The 6,704-nt window shown below is 52.6% G+C and overlaps 1 protein-coding gene across 3 annotated transcripts in view; it reads right to left on the reverse strand.

The window, feature by feature from the left end:
* The window catches only part of CFAP58 (cilia and flagella associated protein 58), a 121,324-nt gene extending 117,023 nt beyond the window's left edge, over positions 1 to 4,301 (reverse strand). For 2 of the 3 annotated variants that reach the window (XM_013054570.2, XM_013054569.2), the window contains exon 1: positions 2,900 to 4,301. The gene's annotated coding sequence lies outside the window, so the exon portion shown is untranslated. Of the gene's footprint in view, positions 1 to 2,492; positions 2,560 to 2,899 lie in introns of all 3 variants that reach the window. The other variant, XM_045068984.1, reaches the window with a different exon arrangement.
* Between the last annotated feature and the right edge of the window lie 2,403 nt (positions 4,302 to 6,704).

The following is a 6,704-nucleotide window of genomic DNA, read 5'->3' on the forward strand; positions in this document are numbered from 1 at the left end:
ATGAAACAACTGGGTTTTGCAATCACGTCTGACAGGACCAAAAAGAGTCATCTCTTTGGAACCAGCTTTGATATTTTGTGTTGACTTCAGGATTCCCTCACCATACGGGTTATGTAAACTGGGGCCTCACACCTACACATGCTGTAGCCAGGCTGGTGGTTTCCATTTCTATAGCAGACTTCAGTTCATCCAGAGCCCCGGACAAACCACAAACTTCCTCACTGGAGTCCTGGACAAGTGGGAGAATTCTTTTCCCCATGCTCTACTCCCTAAGGTCCTCTGCGGGGTTCCAGCTGTGGGCAGGGGTCCCTGGTCCAGGCCTCTGCCTTTCTAGAACCCAAGACCTGAGTGAATCCTCACCTCCAGTCAGCTATTCGAGGTTTGGTTTTTTGTTTTGTTTTGTTTTGTTTCATTCATGCTTCTTTAAAATAAGTCTACTCTCCCAAGGTGCTTCTGAGTTCTCTCTTCTTGCCTCACCCCTAGAGCTCCCACTTTCTTCCTTTCAATCATTGCTATCGGGTTTTTTTTTCCCCCCAGCTCTTCTGTGTTTGAAGCAGAGGGTCCCTAATTTCTTGGTCCCTCTTGCTCCTGGAAGCTGAATCTTTGATCTTTCCAGTCTTTTAAAAACCCTTTCTAGAGTAAGCACAAGGCACTGTGGAAACTGCATGGCAAGGAGGGAGATTGTAACCTAGATTGTTCAAGGAAGAGTTCCTGGCCGAGAAATTGCCTACTTTGAAGACTGAATGCACCTTAGCCAGACCAAAAAAAAAACAAAAACAAAAATAAAAGTGTGTGTGCGTGGGGTGACAGTTTTACAGAAAGAGGTGGGTGACAGTTGCAGGCAGAAGATAGAGCACATGTGAATATCTATGGTATGGGGATAGGAATGAATCCCATATCACATTCTGAGAAGCACAAGTTCCAGGAACTACAAGGACTTTGGTGGGGAACGTGTAGTGAGATGGGAGATTGGCGAGACAAGTCAAGGCCAATTCGTAAATGGCCTATGTAGCCAATTAGGATAGAGGACTCTCCTGAGAGCAGAAGAGAGCCCACTCAGGTGACCGTCAGGATACACAGAGTGAAATCATCAAGCTTAAAAGAAAGACAAATCTAATAAATGTTCCTCATATAAATAAGTATACAAGGTCGGTTAGAAATTAATGAAACAACTTTGCACACAGGATGATAATCCCAGAAGGCACTTAAGTACTGCCCTTCACATTCCAGCCTACGTAAACCTGAACTCTTACCCCAAGGATTACAGGGCAGTGTGGTGGGGGTGCTTAGGTCAGTGTTCCTACCCTCCAAGAATTTCTTCTGCCAACTTTGGGGAGTATGAGTACCCCACCCATCCAATTTGCAGACATTTTGGCAAATAAACAGCTCTTCCACACACGTTTCCCTAGATCACTCAGTCAAGAAGGAATAATTTCCTCTGCTCCCTTAAAATCCTCCCACTAGCAAGACCAAGAATCAAACAGACATGAGACAGAGTTTTTAACAGGAGATAAAATCAAATTTAGGTTCCTATGGAAGGGGAACCCACACAGATGAGGAAATTGCAAAGACCCCGAGGTAACAGGAGCTAAAGTGACCTGAGGAGAGGAGAACTAACCTGAGGATATAAAGGGGAGAAAGACCATTAGCAGGTCGGTGAAAGGAAAAGTTTGGAAAACAAAACTTGCCTTATTATGCAGAGAAGTTTCTTAGGTAAAGAGGAATCCCTGTTAATAGGTCTCCTCCTAGTGCAGGCAGGCTGTTGATGGGGGAGGTAAGGAGCTTTTCCTGAATCTGCCTGGGGTTTGATTGCTTCTAGCTCAAAATAAGTAAGGTTCCTGCCAAACTGGCCCATCTTGGGGCAGCCTGTCCTTGGCCCCTACAAGCCCATTCCCCACCCCTCCCTAACAGCCGCCCAGACTCTGCCACAACTGTCCCCGACGTAAGGAAAGCGCTAGGAGCAACAGCAGACGCTGGAAAACAAGAGTAACCTGGGCCAAGGGCCAGGGGGTCTATTTTTAGCACTTGGTCTCACTGCCTGTTTATCTTTGAGACTCAGCTTAATGTCTTCCAGGCGAGTGTTGGAAGTTATTTGGCGGGCTCCAAGAGGAAAGCCAATAGGTGATCTAGGACCCAACAGCAGTAGCAGGGGTGATAACCATTTGGACGGTGTGTTCCCCTCATCTCACCCCAAGGTCCTCCCAGGGCCACTTCACGCAGGATTGATTCAAGCCGTCGCTGGCCACTTCTACCGGCTGTGACACTGGAGGAGGCCACAAGGGGGGAAGACGACGTTATGGACTTTATGGACTTCATAAACCACGAAGGCCCCCCGGGGGGTGCGGCCGCCGTCCCTCCTGGCCTCCCCCAGTGCCCTCGCGCCTAACTTCACCCACAGCGTCTAACTCCCCGGACGTAAACACGCGCCGGACGCCACAGCGCCCTCTACAGACGGCAGCGGGCGGTCGCCAGGCTCCTTTGTGCCGGCTTACTCGGGGAGGAAGGCGACGGAGCGTTGGCTTCTCGTTCCATCTGGTGAGTTACTTCATTCCGTTCAGGCTGCAAAAAAGAAAAGGGCCGGCGTCGGGTCTCGATTTATATTTCCCTCCCGAGGACAAAAGAGGTGGCCCCTGGGTTTCCGCCGCTCGTAAAACGCGCCGCGGGAAAACGCGCGGCCGTCCGGCAGTGCTTTAACCCCTTCCCTCCCGCCGGCCCAGACCGATTTTTTAAGGGCGTCCTCCCCGACTCCCTGTCCACACGCACCGATTGGCTCCAGTAGCCGGAGCCCGGCTCTCCCCGTCACCCTCCAGTTATGCTGACCCTTCTGGAGTTTCTGGAGGGGGGGGGGTCAATGGGCCGACCTCTGTGGCGACCCTGGCTCCGGGCCCCCGCAACCCACCTGGTCCTCCTTAAGAAGCTTCCGCAGCCAGGAGTAGAGGCGGGTGTTTTGTTCTTATAAGGAGGAAAAAGTTTCTGTGACATCCAGGAAATGAGTAACTCCGCAGCCCTCGGGGCCGCGCTGATGGAGGCCAGAAGGCGGGAGCCGGCCGGGGTATCGCCGCCCCCGTCCCCCTAAAGTGCCTGGCTGGACGCTTGGCCGAAGCCGCCCGCGAGCCGCGGCCTCCGGGCCCTGGGGATCCGCGCGCGCAGCCAGGCTGGCGCGGTCCCTGCCGCGACCCTGAACGGGACGAAGGCTAGCGTGAGTGCAGGGGCGTCCATCTCGCGTGGTGGGGGGAAGAGGACCGCGGGTAGGCGGTGCTGCGGCCGCGGCGGGGGCGCGGGGGGCGCGGGCTGCTGCTCGGCCGGGGGCGGGGGCGCCTGGGAGACCCAACCGCGTGGTCTTCTGCGGCGCGCGCTCGTCCTGCGCCCCCGCGTCTCGGCTCCAGCCCCGGCCGCGGACCCCGGGGCCCCTCTCCGCAGCCCCGCGCGACAGGCCGGTCCTCCCGCGGGCGCCCGAAGCCAGGCCGCAGCGTGGTCCCTTGTGGCCCGGCGATCCGTTACTTAGGACCGTCACCCGGCTCTTCACCCGGCCTCCTTCCCCGCCTTGGAAGGAGGCAGGAGGAGCGCAGCTTATTTTTTTCTCGGTTTAAGGTAGTGAAGCTTTGGGGTTACGGGGGCCGGATGAAGCCTCCACAGCTTCCTCTTTCGGGACTCTTAGTGGAGGAGACCCCACGCTGTGCGGAACTTTCTCTGGCGGCTACACAAAGTCTCTGCCGCCCGACCCTTAACCCCCTCCCTCCCCACCCTTCCACGGAGTCTCTAGCTTTCTGGCTTCCAGGTGAAGAGTCTCAGAAGCTCCAGGGCCAAGCTCCCTTTCCACAGTGATCCTCTATAAAAAACCAAAGTGCCGCCAAGAGAAGGGAGAGGATTTTACTGAGCCACTCAGGGACCACACGTTGCCTTTTGCATCTTCTGCCTGATGCGAGAAGGAACCGCCTTCAAAACTAAAAGAGCTCCAGATACTGGCAGATCCTAGACTCCGGGCTTTGGGATCTAAATCAGTTTGAGAGATCTATCCTATTACTTGTTACTCTTGAATTTGACCCAGGGCCCTTCCCTTTTACAAACCAGTTCTGCCTCAGAGAGGCTGCCAGGTAAAGCTGGTCTGAGCCCGGTGTAGTCACAGGTCCAGGTTAGCTGTGAAAATGGCAACAGGTCGAATTGCTGCTTTTCATCTCTTTATTAATAACATAATGGGCTGTGCTCTGGAGTCCTCCTTCCAGCCTACGTGTTTAAGTGGCTTTCATTGTTTGCTAATTCCCTGTGCCTGCTGCTGCTCCAGGCCATTCTGCCCTCATATTTTCCACTTGTGGGTAACCGTAAAGTGGTTACACTGACTCTCTGCTCTCTCTGGTTGGATGGAAAGGCTTTTGTTCCAATGCCATACCCTCGCTCCGTAATTTTCGAAGATGCAGCAATTTTAAGCTCTGGCTTTCAGGGAGTCAGGATCTGAACTTTTAACCCGATGCCATCAACCCAGAAGTTGTCACCTTACCAGGAATGCCTCGCAGCTCCTGCAGTGCTCAAAGGGAAACAAAGAAGAGGGTATGGGGGCAAGCTTTTTATCTGAGGGCAAGAACAGGGAAGAACTTCCAGTAGAGGCTTCTGGCAAAATTGCCCACCTGAGAAAGTACTGCCTGGGAGAAAACTGGTTTGGGGGGGGGGGCGCCAGGGTGGCTCAGTCAGTTAAGCATCTGCCTTCAGCTCAGCTCATGACCTCAGGGTCCTGGGATCTAGCCCCACATTGGGCTCTCTGCTCAGTGGGGAACCTGCTTCTTCCTCTCCCTCTGTCCCCCCTTCTGCTTGTGCTCTCTCACATGTGTCCTTCTCTCTCTCAAATAAGTAAATAAAAACCTTTAAAAAGAACAGAGAAAGAGAGAAAACTGGTTTGTTATTTTTCCCTTCTTGAAGCCCCTGGGGTCAGTAAAGAGAAAGAAGGTGGGGGATTCTGTCTGCTGGAGGAGGTACACATCTCAGTGGGAGGCAGTGACCAGCAGGGCCCCCAGAATGGTAGTGCTGGGCCACTGGAGTGCACCAGCTCAGTGGTCCTTGCCAGCTCTTGGAAGGGACAGCACTGCCAAGCCAAACTGGTCCAGAGGAGTGGGGATGGCAAGGTAGTGGGTTCTGCAAAGTACATCTTGAGAGAGAGAAGGGAGGGAGTGAACTGGCAATATTTGTCTCAGGGAAGAGAAGGCGAGCGGGTTGAGACTGTGGCCTTCAGGAATCTCCAGCACTGTCACTTGAGAAGAGGAGAAGACCTGCTCTGTCTGACCTCAGAGACTCGCTGATTAGGAGAAACAGGGAAACAGATCTTACTCAGAAGTAAGGAGTAACTTGCCAACAACTAGGACTCCTCAGTTGGTAATGCACTGTCCATCTCTGTCAGCAGAGACCGCAGGCCATCATCAGTTATGAAGGAGTAAGTCCCTTCAGGGGGTGAAACTGTGGCTCCATCTTTGGGGCTGAGAAGTCCCCTCAGTAATGAGGAAGTAGTAGAGCAGCCTGTGGGGTTTTAACAAAGAAGTGTCCTAGAGTGCTGGGGAGCTGAGGAGCCGGTCCTTATTGATGGCTGAAAGTTTATCCCAGATAGATTGGTCTCAGTCTTACTGGGGATCTGAGAATGCCAAGGGATGTTCATTATAACTGCCAAGGCTGTTGCTGGCATATTCTGCTCCTTACATGAATTAGAATAAGATGTACCTCTCTGCAAGATGATGGCACCTTGGTGACATTTAGGATACCACTTGGGGCCTCATCTTGATGGACATGGCCAAGGCACATAACTGGACAAGTGCATCTGAGCTGGATTCATCCTTACCATACTCTGGCCAGGTGTTCTTGAGCAGTACACCATCTGTGCAACCATACACAGCAGCCCTGATAACCATTATTGAAGGCTTAACATTTATTTGCCAGGCTTTCCCCCTACCCCAAACACTTTACCTTCATTAAGTCATTTAATCTTCATAGTAGTCCTATGAGGAAGGCATTGTTATCCCCGTATAGATAGCTAAGGCACAGAGCAGGGAAGTGTTCAGGAGCCTGGAAGCTGAGTCCTAATCACTGAGGATTCACAGAACAAGAAGCAAGTTAATCATAAAAAGCTTGTTTGGGGGGCGCCTGGGTGGCTCAGTTGGTTGAGTGTCTGACTCTTGGTTTTGGCTCAGATCGTGATGTTGGGAGTCATGGGATCTGCCCAGTGGCAGGCTCCACACTCAGCAGGGAGTCTGCTTGGGAGCTTGGGATCCTCTCTCTCCCTCTGCCCCTCCCTCTGCTCACATGCTGTCTCTCCTGCACTCACTCTCTCACTCATAAATGGATAAATCTTTTTTAAGAAAGAAAAGAATGCTGCTTTGGTAGAGGGCCCTTGTGGGAGGAAGGGAAAAGCAATTGCTTTTTTCTTTGTCAAAGGCAGAAATACCCACTCTCTGCTCAGATGGAGGAAAGACAGAAAACTCATCTGGCGGCAGAAAGGCGAAAAAGAGCACGCTCAGCCTTGATGGCTCCTAGGAGGCCTGGCCCAAGTAGCAACTGATTTTCCTTTTTAATTGCTGGGCAGTGTGAGGTGGCAAATCCAGTTTGGGGCCTGACATGAGGTTCATGAGTAGGTGCCACCTGGGTGTGGTGCAGAGGGAAAAGGCCACAGCTACGCAGGGCCCCTGACCTAGGCAAGAAATGCCCCCAAGTGTGGAACAAGGTGGCAA

Source organism: Mustela putorius, unplaced genomic scaffold, assembly GCF_011764305.1.
Source record: "Mustela putorius furo isolate JIRA1106 unplaced genomic scaffold, ASM1176430v1.1 tig00003909_pilon_pilon_pilon, whole genome shotgun sequence".
Classification (NCBI taxonomy): Eukaryota; Metazoa; Chordata; class Mammalia; order Carnivora; family Mustelidae; genus Mustela; species Mustela putorius.